General features: G+C 42.8%; 1 protein-coding gene across 3 annotated transcripts in view; it reads right to left on the bottom strand.

Moving 5' to 3' along the window:
- Positions 1 to 14,606, bottom strand: part of LYRM4 (LYR motif containing 4) — a 169,609-nt gene that overhangs the window by 130,274 nt on the left and 24,729 nt on the right. The window lies entirely within an intron of this gene.

The raw sequence follows: 14,606 nt of genomic DNA on the forward strand, positions 1-14,606 counted from the left end.
GCTATCCCAGCCGTTCAATGTCTGCTAAACAGTAATGACGTGCTTTTTTCCCAAAAAGAGGGGCGGTGCGTGGTGGAGTGTGACAGGCGAACGGGGGAGACAGAGAAGAGCGGATTTTTGGAGCAGACACTTGGACAGCTCCCTGCCTTGCAAGTTCAAAAAGCGGGGGGGTGGGGTGGAGCGTGACAGGAGTCGGGGAGACAGAGAGAGGATTTTGGAGCAGAACTGTGTGACAGTCTCCCTGCCTTTGCAATTCTGGCCATTTCCCCACCCCTCCTCTCAATCACTCTTAATGTAAAAAGCGTCAACAGATAAGCAGCGTTCTCCCGAAGACTCTCTCCCCGCCGTGGCTGTTGTCCGTCCTCAAGCAACAGCTGTGAACATCCAAGCCTCGGCTCAGCTCGCTTGCTGGATGGCAAAGAGCACTGTGTTTGGTAGCTCCGGGATACCTTCGGTTTGTTGTAGACAGGATCTGGGATACCTCTGAAACCCTGGAGGCCAATAACTACAGCGCTGGTGAGTGTCCACACCTGATGAGCAGCGCTGCATCACATGCGCTGGATTCGCTAACACGTAGCAGACCAGGAGTTACAGCACGCGCAGCCAGGATATGCAGCGCTGGCTGAGCTTTGTAAATTGTGGAAACACCGAGTAAGTTGCAGCGCTGTTAACCCGCCTCACCAGCGCTGCAACTTGCAGTGTAGCCAAAGCCCTTTTGGATTTTGTGTATGAGCATGTTTAGCTAGAAGCCGAGAAGAGGATAAGATTCAGAACTGAGGCTATACAAACAATCAGTTTTTTATCTTTTTGTAGTAAATGTGTTACATTTGAGAAGGGCTAAATAGTGTTAACTTTTTTTTTTTTTTTAAACACAATCTTGGAAGATAAGACTAGGTTGGGTATGATAACGATATTACTTACCTATATACACCACCCAAAAGAAAGCAAAAGGGTGAGCTCCTTACAGTTAACATACAGGATCTGATGTTAACGAGATACAAGTTCTGTACCTGGCTTTTTCCACAGCACATCTTCAATGTGCTGACTTAGCAAGTCAACCTCTGCTTCTGTGTTCCCTAGGCCTTAAGAGGTCATTGGAAGCTTAACTAATTTTGTATGAGTGCCCTGAGATATAGACCTTCCAATCCAAGGAGTATTAGAAGTATTTAATAACAGTAAATTGCAAAATTTTGTCTCCACTCCACAACGGTTATTGCCACCATTCATCGGTTAGGCCCAACTTGCGAACAGCTTAATGTACATGTTTATATTTTAAGCACGTGGAATAGTGCAGTTTATTAATTGGAACTAAATGAGTGACCTTACGTTAACTTTCCATAGTCTTTGCAGGACTAGCGGATATCAATGGTGCGGCTAACAGATTATCAGCCTAAATAAATTTGAGAGGGAGAAGATAACCTGTGTCAATTCCCTTGAGTCAAAAAGTGTTCTGCTATTAACGTCGAATCAAGGCACAACACTAGCTATCTCCAAGGGGCCCCACGATTGAAGCATTAGCCCCCCTGAGCGGGAGGGGGGGGGAGCCTCCACGGGGGTGGGAGATGGACGCTATCCCAGCCGTTCAATGTCTGCTAAACAGTAATGACGTGCTTTTTCAAAAAGAGGGGCGGTCGGGTGGAGTGTGACAGGAACGGGGGAGACAGAGAGGAGCGAATTTTTGGAGCAGGACACTGTGAAGCGTCCCTGCCTTGCAAGTTCAAAAAGCGGGGGGGTGGGGTGGAGCGTGACAGGAGTCGGGGAGACAGAGAGAGGATTTTGGAGCAGCAACTGTGTGACAGGCTCCCTGCCTTTGCAATTCTGGCCATTTCCCCACCCCTCCTCTCAATCACTCTTAATGTAAAAAGCGTCACACAGATAAGCAGCGTTCTCCCGAAGACTCTCTCCCCGCCGTGGCTGTTGTCCGTCCTCAAGCAACAGCTGTGAACATCCAAGCCTCGGCTCAGCTCGCTTGCTGGATGGCAAAGAGCACTGTGTTTGGTAGCTCCGGGATACCTTCGGTTTGTTGTAGACAGGATCTGGGATACCTCTGAAACCCTGGAGGCCAATAACTACAGCGCTGGTGAGTGTCCACACCTGATGAGCAGCGCTGCATCACATGCGCTGGATTCGCTAACACGTAGCAGACCAGGAGTTACAGCACGCGCAGCCAGGATTGCAGCGCTGGCTGAGCTTTGTAAATTGTGGAGAACACCGAGTAAGTTGCAGCGCTGTAACCCGCCTCACCAGCGCTGCAACTTGCAGTGTAGCCAAAGCCCTTTTGGATTTTGTGTATGAGCATGTTTAGCTAGAAGCCGAGAAGAGGATAAGATTCAGAACTGAGGCTATACAAACAATCAGTTTTTTATCTTTTTGAGGAAATGTGTTACATTTGAGAAGGGCTAAATAGTGTTAACTTTTTTTTTTTTTTAAACACAATCTTGGAAGATAAGACTAGGTTGGGTATGATAACGATATTTTACCTATTACACCATCGCCAAAAGAAAGAAAAGGGTGAGCTCCCTTCGTTCAACGATACAGGATCTGATTGCTTAAGAGATACAAGTTCTGTACCTGGCTTTCCCACAGCACCGAATCCATCATGTGTGACTTAGCAATCAAACCTCTGCTTCTGTTTCCCTAGTGCCTACAGGGCATTGGAAGCTTAACTAATTTGTTAGAGTGCCCTGAATATTAGCCTTCCAATCCAAGGATGCTAGTTGAAGTATTTAATAAGCAGTAAATTGGCAAAATTTTGTCTTCCTGACCACAGGTTTTTGGCACCATTCACGGCTTAGCCCAACATTGCGACGCTTAATGTACATGTTTAATTTTAAGACGTGGAATAGTGCAGTTTATTAATTGGACTAATGAGTGTTACGTTAACTTCCTATAGTCTTTGCAGGATGCGGATAATACAAATGGTGCGGGGCTAACAGATTTACAGTCTAATAAATATTGAGCAGAGGAGAAGATAACCTGTGTCACATTCCCTTTGAGTCAAAAAGTGTTCTGCTATTAACGTCGAATCAAGGCACAACACTAGCTATCTCCAAGGGGCCCCACGATTGAAGCATTAGCCCCCCTGAGCGGGAGGGGGGGGGAGCCTCCACGGGGGTGGGAGATGGACTGGGATAGCTGCCCACAATGCACCACTCCCAACAGCGCTGCAAATGCTGCAAATGTGGCCACACTGCAGCGCTGGTAGCTGTCAGTGTGGCCACACTGCAGCGCTGTTCCTACACAGCTGTACGACCACAGCTGTAACTCCCAGCGCTGCACATTTCCAAGTGTAGCCATACCCTAAGACTATGGCTGCAGTACCTCTGCAGATCTCTGAACAACTGAGGGCTTGGCTACATTGGCACTTTACAGCGCTGCAACTTTCGCACTCAGGGGTGTGAAAAAAACACCCCCCTGAGCGCTGCAAGATGCAGCGCTGTAAAGTGTCAGTGTAATCAGAGCGGCAGCGCTACACCCATAAGGGATGTGGTTTACAAGCAGTGCTGGGAGAGCTCTCTCCCAGCGCTGCGGCTCTGACTACACTCACACTTCAAAAATGTAGCCAAGCCCTAAGTCCTCTTAAAATTACAGCAACACACAAACTGTACATAGCAAGAAACAAGAATATGCAGAAACATGGATAGCATATGCCCTCTCTTGCACACACTTGTTTTTCTCTTGAGAATAGTTGCTCCAAGGAAATCCCTTTGTTTGGCTCATAGTGAGTTGCAGACTGACTACTAATTATCATGATTACATTGATTCTCAGCACAGCACAAATTCATCAGTATTCTCATTTGGTACAGGATTTACAAGTGAGAGTGTACAGTATCTGTATATCCTTTAATAAATAATAATAAAAATAAACTCATTCGGGCATAATAGTTATTTGCAGATATAACACCTTACACCTTTTGCTCCTGTTGATTCAAATGGATCTTGCAGTACGTGCTACATTGTCAGCCTGAGCAAGCAGGTTTCAGAAATGATACAGTTGCTGCAACAAAAATAGCAAGCTAACTGCAGTGCAATCTCTTGCATTAAAATTATCATAATGGGAGTTTGAAACCATTATAACAAATTAATGCAAAAGGCCAGAAGAACAAGAAATAAAAAATGGGGGTGGAGGTGTGTGTGTGAAGGGGAGGAAGGCAGAATTTGTCCATAGCAACTGCTGAGAGTCTCTTCTAGGTAAATTACACAAGGACAGAATTTTAACTCTCTTCAAATATTTTTAAACTAATATTATTAATGAAAATACCATCTAAGGTCTCCCGTCAACATAACACTGTCTACACAGGGCGGGGGGGAAAGGCTGGTAGAACTATGTCGCTCAGGGGTGTGCATTTTTACACCCGTGAGCAATGTAGTTATACCTACATAACTTTGCAGTGTAGACCAGGACAAAGAGAGCTTCATATGAAGCAGAAATCTACTCCCTTTTTTTTTTTTTTTTTGCTTTTCAAATTGTTTCCAAGCAATCATAATGCTGATCTTCCAGTTCTTATACTTAGGCACCACTGAAAACTTCAATCCGGCAAAGTCCAATTCAACATCTTAGATTATCCAAATCCATTCTGATTAAAAGTTCAGTCTGCAGACACTTTGTTACAAAACGAGATTTTTCACAATATAAACCAATTTAGCAGAATAAAAGGGCACATTTCTTGATCCTTAGTTTCAAAGAACTGAAGCATCCCGATCCAGACTTGCTTTTATTATTGGGTTTCTTTTACTTATGCAAAGCAGCAGTGTGTGAAACTATTTTTTAAAAAAAGTCACATCAAACAATTGAAGAAAGAACGGCTTGCTTATTTCTATGGTGTTCAATAGTCAAACTGTGTGGAGTGGTTCATGACTGTCAAGAAGCAGGGGAGAGACCCGAAACTGGTATGTGTTCTAGAATTAAATTTCACCAACCCACTAACAAGTGTGAACTCCTAAAGCACTATAGCAATCTTACCACAGAGTCAGACAGTTCCTTTGGGCATTCCAGTCTATCTTGCCACCCAGGCAAGCTGAACTTAGTACTAGCTAGTTGCTAAACACCAAAAATCACATAAGATTGAGGTTGCTTCCAGTCTCAAAAGATCAGTCACTTATCTCAGGTCAATTTGTACCATAGATCTCTCACCAAAGACAATGCTTGTAGCCAATCCTGTAATGAGTAAGTTTCATAGAGCTGAAGAAGAGCTCTATGCAAGTTTGAAAGCTTCTCTCTCTCTCTCTCTCTCCAACAAAAGTTGGTTCAATAAAAGATATTACCTCACTCACCCTGTCTCTCTAATATCCTGGGACCAAAACAGCTACAAAACACTGCATACAGAAAACAGCCAGCTCAGTCTACCTATAAAGCCAGCATAGTCTGTTACGAAAGCCAGTTTAACTGGCCCGGGAAGGACAGGGCGAAGACATGGTGGCAAGTGCCAGCATAAAAAACTCCAAAACCATACACCCTTGTTGCTGCTGGTGTACCAGAGAAATGGGAGCATGGTCAAGATGGGGTACGCTGATCTTCAGCTGCATTTTCAGCCCCCGGAGTCTTTCTGGGATGTCCTTTATGGCCAGATTTTTAAAGTTCTGATTTTTGCCTATGCCCTCCAGACCACTGAAATATTAAGCCTGATGCTTTGGGGAGTAATGCTGCCTTACTACTCACACTGTTGTTCTTTGCCTGGTTACTGCTTGCAATTTTATTATGTTTGTACCTTTGGGAAACTCATTCCCTCCTCCCCCTCCTTGGGCTACTTATTCTCCAGGAGCAAATCTCCACTACAGATGGCCAGTTTAGAAGAGCTGGTTGGAAAATACCAATTATTTTTTTGTGGAAAATTTCAAAAACTTTTTTGTTTTTGTTTTCAAAATTTCCCGCATAAAAGGTTTGTTTTTGAAGTAAAACAAACAAACAAGTTTTCAGTTAAAACATTTCAGTCAGCTCTAATGCTCACAGAAGGGAAAAATTACGTAACTTCAATGCAGAATTAGAAGGTATTTTCATGCAGAAATTTCAGTCATTCACTTCCCCTCACGGTTTGCTGGGGAGCCCTTCAGAGAGAGCATTTATCATACATCTTGATGATTATTGTTCTGCCTTTCTGAGGCATTCATTTGTCAACCATTCTGTTTTCCTGGGGATGTCTCCTGCCGTATCGGGAACTGATTGGAAGGTTATGCACTGGGGTACTGCATAACTACCAGAATTCATGCTCTTACCTCACACCACTAAGTAAAAATAACCTTTAGAGCTTGGAAAGTTGCACCAAGATGTCAGGACCAAGCAATGAGATTTATGAAAAAAGATTTCATCAGAGAAGTAGAATTACAACATATGTAATTTTTCCTTAACCACTTCCATATAGCTCTTTGAGATCCTTGACAAAGAGTTATTATATAAGTGACAAGTATTTACTAACAAACAACCACCAGCAGCAGCAGCGGAAACTCAATCTGCACTTCCAGGAACGGGAAAAAGTAGGAGACTATGAAAGCAGTTTTCAGGTAATTTTTCAGTGTCTTATTGAAATCATTTTATCATCCAAGTGTAGCACAATTTTAACATCTACTTTACTGCAGATATTGTCTGGAATTGTCAAACACATACAGTTATTTGGTGATCACAATAAAAATGTGTATTAAACGTAGTCACTGTGCTATCCTGCATGCGCACCTTCCCTGAACCACCTTCTGCGATCTCTGCTTATCTGCAAATCCATTTCAAGATACAGTGTCATAGGCAATGGGCACTAGCTACCAGCTTTCAAATCTTGGACAGTACTGGCCAAAAACAGTAGTAAAAAGAATAGTTTTCTCTTAATGCACACAAATTTACCTTAAAACTAACTTTTAAAACTTCTGCTTTTCTTATTCTCTAAAATGCAGCTCAAGTGTCCTTCAATTTTATTGTGTGTCAATTCCTCCCAAAATAGCAGCTTCCAAGAAGTGAAGTCTGAACCATTGCCTGCTATAGAAATACTGAAATTGCAACAGGTATAGATCAGAAAATAATTGCTGTTCTGGGATTCAGATATTCTTATTAGAAAATACTTATGCAAGGTCAAATTTACATATATAAAATCACTGCAGTTTTTCTTTAAGGCTTAGTTACAAAAGATAAAAACTATTTGTTAAAATGGAGTGCAAAAAATAAGTTGAAAACACTGTGCATAGGCACGCTTGTTTTTACTACACAGCACTTTCCATTCAAAATAATTCTGGTCAAGTAATAATGTTAGAGCAGGGGTCGGCAACCGATGGCACGCGAGCCAATTTTTAATGGCACACGGCTGCCTGCTGGGACTTCAAGTGCCATTAAAAATCCTGCCGATGCGGCTAGCTGTGGGGTCTGCGATCTGAGGCCGGAGTGCCGGCCCGAGCACAGCAAGCTTCCGCTCCCCCCCGGCCCCGCCTTCCCCTAGAGCCCTGCCACTGCGTGTGCAGCGCTCTGGGGGCTGGGGCTAGGTGCTCCCGCAGGGCAGCATTTGGCTCCGTGGGGAGGGAAAGATGCACCCCACTCATCCGGAGCCCCGCTGCCACGTGCACAGAGCTCTGAGGGGCAGGGCAGGGCAGGGCTACGTGCACGGGAGCAGCGGCGGAAGGACTCCGGATGAGTGGGGAGCATCATGATAAGGGGACCGGGGCAGGGGGTTGAGTAAGGGCTGGGGGCAGTCAAGGGACAGGGAGCAGGGTGGGTGGGATCCCAGGGTGGTTAGGGGTGGGGTCTCTGGAGTGGCATAGTTCAGGGAGCAGGGGGTTTTGGATGGGGCTGGGAAGTCCGGGTCGTTTGGAGGGTGATAGGAGCATGGCAGTCATGCGACAGGGCGCAAGGAGGAGTCCCTGGGAAGGTCGTGAAAGGTGTCAGGAGACAAAGGAACTCTGGGTGGTTGTGATGATCCAGTGAGTTCTAGGGCTTCAGAGGCTCAGGGGTGGGAAGGAGTTGGAGCAGGAAGAGCGGGGGGGGGTGTATGGGTCATGAGTCTGGGGGTGCTGTCAGGGTGGGGAAGTCGGTTTAGATAGACCTACTCTGGGTGCGGTGGGGTTGGAGTAAGTGTGGGGCAGTCGGGGACTCAGGTAGCGGGTAGATCTAGGGTCAGTTTCAGGGATAAGCGGGCAGGGTCCCAGGAGGTAGTCGGTTACAGAGGAGGTTGGGGAGGTTGGGGGTTCTGGGGGGACGGCGTCACTCAGGCCTCTGCCTGAGCCCTGCCACCGCCTAAACCTCCAGGCGCCGCCTTGAGCCTGGAACCACCCAGCCCTGTGAAGCTTTCACTCCCCAGTGACCTCCAGCCCTGACTGGCTTACCCCACAACCAGCCCACTACCCTTGCACTCCCCCTCACTATACCCCCACCCTCTGCCTTGACTCTTGCACCCACACTCCCCACCCCCCCACAGCCATGCACCCCACACATCTCATCCCCACTCTCTGAGCAACCCAAAACGGGAGCCGCCTGCCACACTCACAGTCCCCCACCTGCCCCCTTACATCCAATTGGTAATTGCCGATGGTGCCCTCTCACACCGAAACTCTGCCCACCCCTAGTCTCCCCGTCATCTCTGATCCTGGTCAGACCCTCAACCCAGCTTGTGCTCATCCACTCCTACGCCACTCAGTGCAGAGAGAGGGAAGAGAAGGGCCAGAATCAGGGAGAAGGTTGGTAGACTCATTAAGTGGGCAGGGTGGGATCCCAGACGGCTATCGGGGCTTGAGCGGGTCGGCGAGCTCAGGATCCCGGCTGGCAGAAGCCGGAGGATGAACCCCTGAGCAGCAGTACGCGAACACACTCAGTCAGTCGGTCCTGGGTCCGGGCGCTGGCCCAAGCAGCCGCGGCTGGTGCTGGTGGGTTCGCTAGCTAGACCTTTCCTAGCTTGGGGTGTCCCCTGCTAGGCTTGCACGCAGCCACTGCCGCCTCGAGACAGACCCCAGAGCTCAGCACGGCTGACAGGCTGGTAGCGTAAGATGCAACAGTTATTAACTTTAACTAAGCTCTAAACATGAAATCCTTGTTAGTTTTACAATACTAACACATTTAGTTATTATATATGATATTAGAGCTGTAGAAGAGACCTCTAAAAAACGTTAAAATGTATTACCGGCACGCGAAACCTTAAATTAGAGTGACTAAATGAAGACTCGGAACACCACTTCTGAAAGGTTGCCAACCCCTGTGTTAGAGAATCTCAACATTTTGCATTTATCAATACCCAAAACTTGCTAATGGTTTAAGTCATCTTCCAAAGGAGGCCTTATAAATGTGCTGACATTTCCCCATATCTATTATTGTGAACAAAAATAATGTCTTAATGGAGCATATCACAGTTATAAGCCAAGAGACTGCTAAAGATAATGGCACAGCTATTACAGATTGTTATTTAGGATGATCCAAAACACTGGAGCACAAGCAGTAAACTGTGATACAGAATCCGAACAAACAAAAGAGACAGATCACATGGGAAGAGGCCTGAAGGTTAGAGAGTACTGAAGGCTTCATCAACACAAGAAAAAAGAGAGGACAAAATTACATTTTTCTATCAACTAAAGTTGTGGTGAATAATAAGTTATGTACTGTAGTACCTCACGTATAGGAAATCCACTCTGGTGAACAATTATGAAATAAAAAGGTTTTCCAATTTGATCCATGCTTTGACTTAGGGGGACGAGGCGCAGTGTGATGTAGAGAGAGGATGAAACATTTACTAATTCAGAAAAGTCTCCTTTCTAAAAAAAAGACTGGTAATTTCTTCCATTTATAGTTTGAGTCTCTTCCCTCCCCCCCTGATACCTATGATCTTGATATACTAAAACTACTAGCTGCCGGGATCTCAGTTCATATGGGCAAAACATGAATTGGAGGGAATTTGCTCAGCTATATTTACATTCTAGAACATCATCTAGTTCAAAAACTGAAAGCCTCAGGGATAAAAAGTCAGTTGAAGATTCATTTTAAGTTACCTGAAACTTCTATTGCTAGGTCAGATACCAGTGCAGACTTGAAATATAACGAATTACTCCAAAGGAAAGGAATCTCTCTTTTTAATATGTTTTATATTTCATAATTCTTTAAGTATCAGAAGGGTAGCCGTGTCAGTCTGGATCTGTAAAAGCAGCAAAGAATCCTGTGGCACCTTATAGATTAACAGACGTTTTTGTGCATGAGCTTTCGTGGGTGAATACCCACTTCGTCAGATGGACTATCTAGTTCTCCCCTAAGTACTCACACTTCACAGTTAGGGATGGCTTAGTATCTTGTGGAATTTAATCCCGGAGGAAACAGAATGGTGTAGGTGTAATGTTGTTTTATTTTTATTTACCATTAGCAGAGATCCAGCTCTCAAAGCTTCCACACTAGATAAATTTCTAGCAGTGCTGGGGCTCTCAAATTACAATACAGTAAAGATATCTGGCTGTAATATAAAAGCCCAGGTCTACTCATTGAACAAAGACTTGGAGAAAAAATCCTCTTTTGACCAGTCTGTGGATAAATTTACATGGAAAGTTCGGGGCTTTCATCTAAAATAAAATCAGCATCAGTTTCTAATCCTTGTAATTGCAAAGATATGTGGACTGTAAATCAATGCAGGAGAGCCTTCCTGAATTTACTAAGAGATGGCACCTTCAGTGCCTATTTTGCTTATAGGTTTCCCAAGCAACTAAACTAACAAGCCACTAGCCAGTTTCACTGCTAATATACAGACCCCTATGAGCAGCAGTGAAACTTACTTTTTTTTTTTTTTTTTTGCTGCTCCTGCAAAGGAGGAAGGGGAAGGTTCTGAGGAGCAGCAGAAACAAGCACTGCAAATATTTCATAGAAAAACAGGCTCGGGAAGGGGTAAAGCAGAGAATATCTGATTCCTCACAGCAGCCAAAAGATGGAGTGGGAGAAAAGTGACAGACTTGCTCCTTCATTCTTTGAGCAACAAAGCATTTAGTTTTTCAGACACCTACCAGCCAGAGATAGACATCAAAGACAAAGCCCCTAGGCCAGGCCGGAGGGTTGGGGGGAACCCTGGTAGCCATCCCAGCATCTTCTTCCCTCTATCTTTTAAAACTAGTCTGGTCAGTAAGTTTAGAATTCCAAACCTCTCCTAAAATGTCTTCCTTCTGGGTGATTGATGGTGGAAGCTGTCTACAGAACATAATTTGAAAGAATGGTTGGTCAAAAAAAAAAAAAAAAAAAAAAGCCTCTCTCTTTCTAATGGTAAGCTAGTATCAAACACTAGATGATCAATAGGATATTAAGAGATATATTTGATGCACATTACATCATAAATCGAGACCCACTATAGATCATAATGTGCATCAATATGACTGGATTTACGTAGCAAATGCTAACAAGTTTGAACATAAAAACGGCCATACTGGGTCAGACCAAAGGTCCATCTACCCTAGTATCCTGTCTTCTGACAGTGGCCAATGCCAAGTGCCCCAGAGGAAAGGAACAGAACAGGTAATCATCAAGTGATCCATCCCTTGTCCCCCATTCCCAGCTTCTGGCAAACCATCCCTGCCCATTCTGGCTAATAGCCATTTGAAAACTAAAAAAAAATATCTTCTGATTTCTAAAGTGAATCATACCTGGACTGCTTCCATATGGGCAATCCTCTGAAGCAACTTCTAAAACATTAAAAATAATTAAGTAAAGCAAACAACAATTAAAGAGTGAAATTATCACTTAACTAAGACTAAGCATAAAAAGTTTCAGCATAAAGAGGGTGCTTTTGAGAAAGTTAAATCTAGAAAGTAGGAAAGCAGGAAATAAAATTTAAGAATAGAAGGACTCCTTTAATTTTAATTGGAGTTGCTACTGCAACTCTGTATTGTAAAGGTGGAACGTCAGACAAAATTTTCCTCTTCCACTGTTGCATGCTCTGTGCTTGCCAGCTGCCTTTCTCCATCCTAGAGGTGGCTGCAATTCAGCGGTGATTTATGAACATCACATAGCTGGTAAAGCACTTTGGGATAAAAGGAACTATGTAATGTAAAATAATAACATAACACATTTCATAGTCTGCTCACAGACACCATGCAAAAATTTATTTAGAGGAAGGGAACTTCTCCTCAAACTCCTTTCTCCTACCCCTCCCCTCCACTTCCCACCCATCACCCAATGGATGAATTACCCAACCCATCTCTCACTTAGAGCAAAGCATAGCATGTTTAGCCTAACAAATTTGCAACATCAATACGGACAGCAACGATGGATATTTTAAATTACAGTGCAATATTTAGCAGTACAAAAAATTATACCATATGCAAAGCATATTACTCAAATCTAAAGTCTAAATCTATTTGGAGCGTACAACATAAAACCACTGTCCTACACTACAACAAAATAATAAAATATTTTTGGACATTTGGGATTGTAAATATATCCATTTAGAAAAAATATATGAAATGTTTCAGGATGCTTGGATGCAGACTTCCTGCATTAGTTTGCCACAGGCAGAGTCTGCCCCCCAAAAGATTGTTTTTCTGTGTTCTGAATGCTACATAAAGCATATTGCCAAATGTATCAGATTTTTCTTTTTACAGCTTCTTCAGTTTACGCACTTCAGGGCTATGGAAATTTTAACCACCACCCTAACAGGATAATACCTAAATTAACATAACTGAAGGCTGAAAATCCAAATTCAGATAAAAATAGAGCACTGTTTTAAGGATGAAATGGGTACAAATCCTAGAGATCTCTTCATCCATGTGAAAGTTTAGATGTAGCTCCTTACAAGACAGAAGATGAGGAACTGTTGAACAAACCCATCATCAAAAGCAAAACTTTAAAGGAAAACATACTTTGCTCTTTAAAAGCTCTCTGCCTGCCTCTTATGTAGATTATATCATAAAGGAGGATTTTGGTTCAAAAGATCATAGCTGATCTAAAACCTAGAACATACACTATTGAGCATCCTAAGACATCTTGGTCACACCATACCAACATTAACTGCCAGGGCTGTGTACACTACATTATTCTTGGAAAGGACTAATCACCACCACTTGCATTCTAAAGGCATCATTGACACAAATGGAAGTAGAGAAGCTTTGCATGCTGGTAACAGAACAAAATGCCTCTAACTGTTGATCCTTGGACTGGTAGAAGAAAATGGCCATACAAGTGGATGCTCTATGGGACCTCCACGAAAATAAATACTATTTATTAATTTGGGTCTCATAGTGCCACATGCTACTATGTCTAAGTGACAGTCATAAATAAAGGAAGATAAAATGAAGATTGCTATACTCTGGATTCCAGACAAAGAAATAATCTAGTTATACATGGTTTCTTACTATTTTTGTCACAAATAGTTTAAAAATTGAGATAGCAAGAGGCTCCAGGTCCATCAAGACTGATGTGCTACATCAATAGTGACCAAAGTGTTTCCCATGAGCTACATATAGCCTCTAGATGCCTTCATCATGGTGTTGCCCTTGGACATCACAGGTCCCAGCATGCAATCCTCTACTTTGATCAGACTAGAAAGCAAATCTTAAAAATCAGACGAGCGGAGATTAAAAATCTAGACATGCCAAGACAATGGGCAGAAATTATTCAATTAACAAATTTCCTGCCAGATCATCTGTGCATTGGAAGCAATTTAATCTTTACTACGACAGCAGAAAGGTTGATAAGAGAGGTCCAAGTCCTGCAAAGGAAGAGATTACTCATTATTTTTTCCAAGAGGAGAAATTATTACAAAATACTATTATATTATCAAATCCAGCCTACAAGATTAGGTTCGATGTTAAAAATGTAAGAGGCAGCTGAGTGAAAAATGAGTGATTTTTGGAGTTGTCCAAATTTGAAGATAAATCATCCAAAATTTTCTTTCACAGGCAAGCTCTGAGGAAAGAATATCAGAGACCATCCTTCAGACGTGAAAATGTTATTGACTAGTGCATCTAAAAGTCATGAGAGCTTTAGTATTTTGATCCAGTAATCTCCTACAGAAGAACAAAGAAAGAATTCAAAAGCTAGAAAGAAATTAAAAATCACACGAAAAAAATATTTCACTGTGACAAATGATGGAAGCACTTTTAGTCCTCTGATGTGTGAATGAAGAAACTATACAATAAATACTGACATAAATGAATGTAGTGAAGTGTTCCCCTTGGACAACAGAATGTGAGCTCAACCTTTGGCTTAAAACTCTAAATATGCAGTAGGACATATTACCTTTCTCTTGATATACGGAATGACCTCTCACTTCACAGAGCTTGGTTCATTTGTCCTAACTCAGGACAAATCACCCACTGAGGTCACAGCAGGATTGGGTCTGTAATAAATTAACACTTTGCACAGTTACAGCAGCTTCCTCTGAGGACCGCGAAGTGTTTTACAAGTAATAATCACTAGGGCTGTCAAGCGATAAAAAAATTTACTCGCGATTAATCACACTGTTAAACAATAATAAAATACCATTTAAATATTTTTGGACGTTTTCTACATTTTCAAATTTATTGATTTCAGTTATAACACAGAGTACAGTGCTCACTTTATTTTTATTATAAATATTTGTGCTGTAAAAAACAAAATAATTAATATTTTTAAATTCATTTAATACTAGTACTATAGTGCAATCTCTTTATCATGAAAGCTGTACTTACAAATGTAAAATTAT

The sequence above is a fragment of the Chelonoidis abingdonii genome, chromosome 2 (assembly GCF_003597395.2).
Source record: "Chelonoidis abingdonii isolate Lonesome George chromosome 2, CheloAbing_2.0, whole genome shotgun sequence".
NCBI lineage: Eukaryota > Metazoa > Chordata > Testudines > Testudinidae > Chelonoidis > Chelonoidis abingdonii.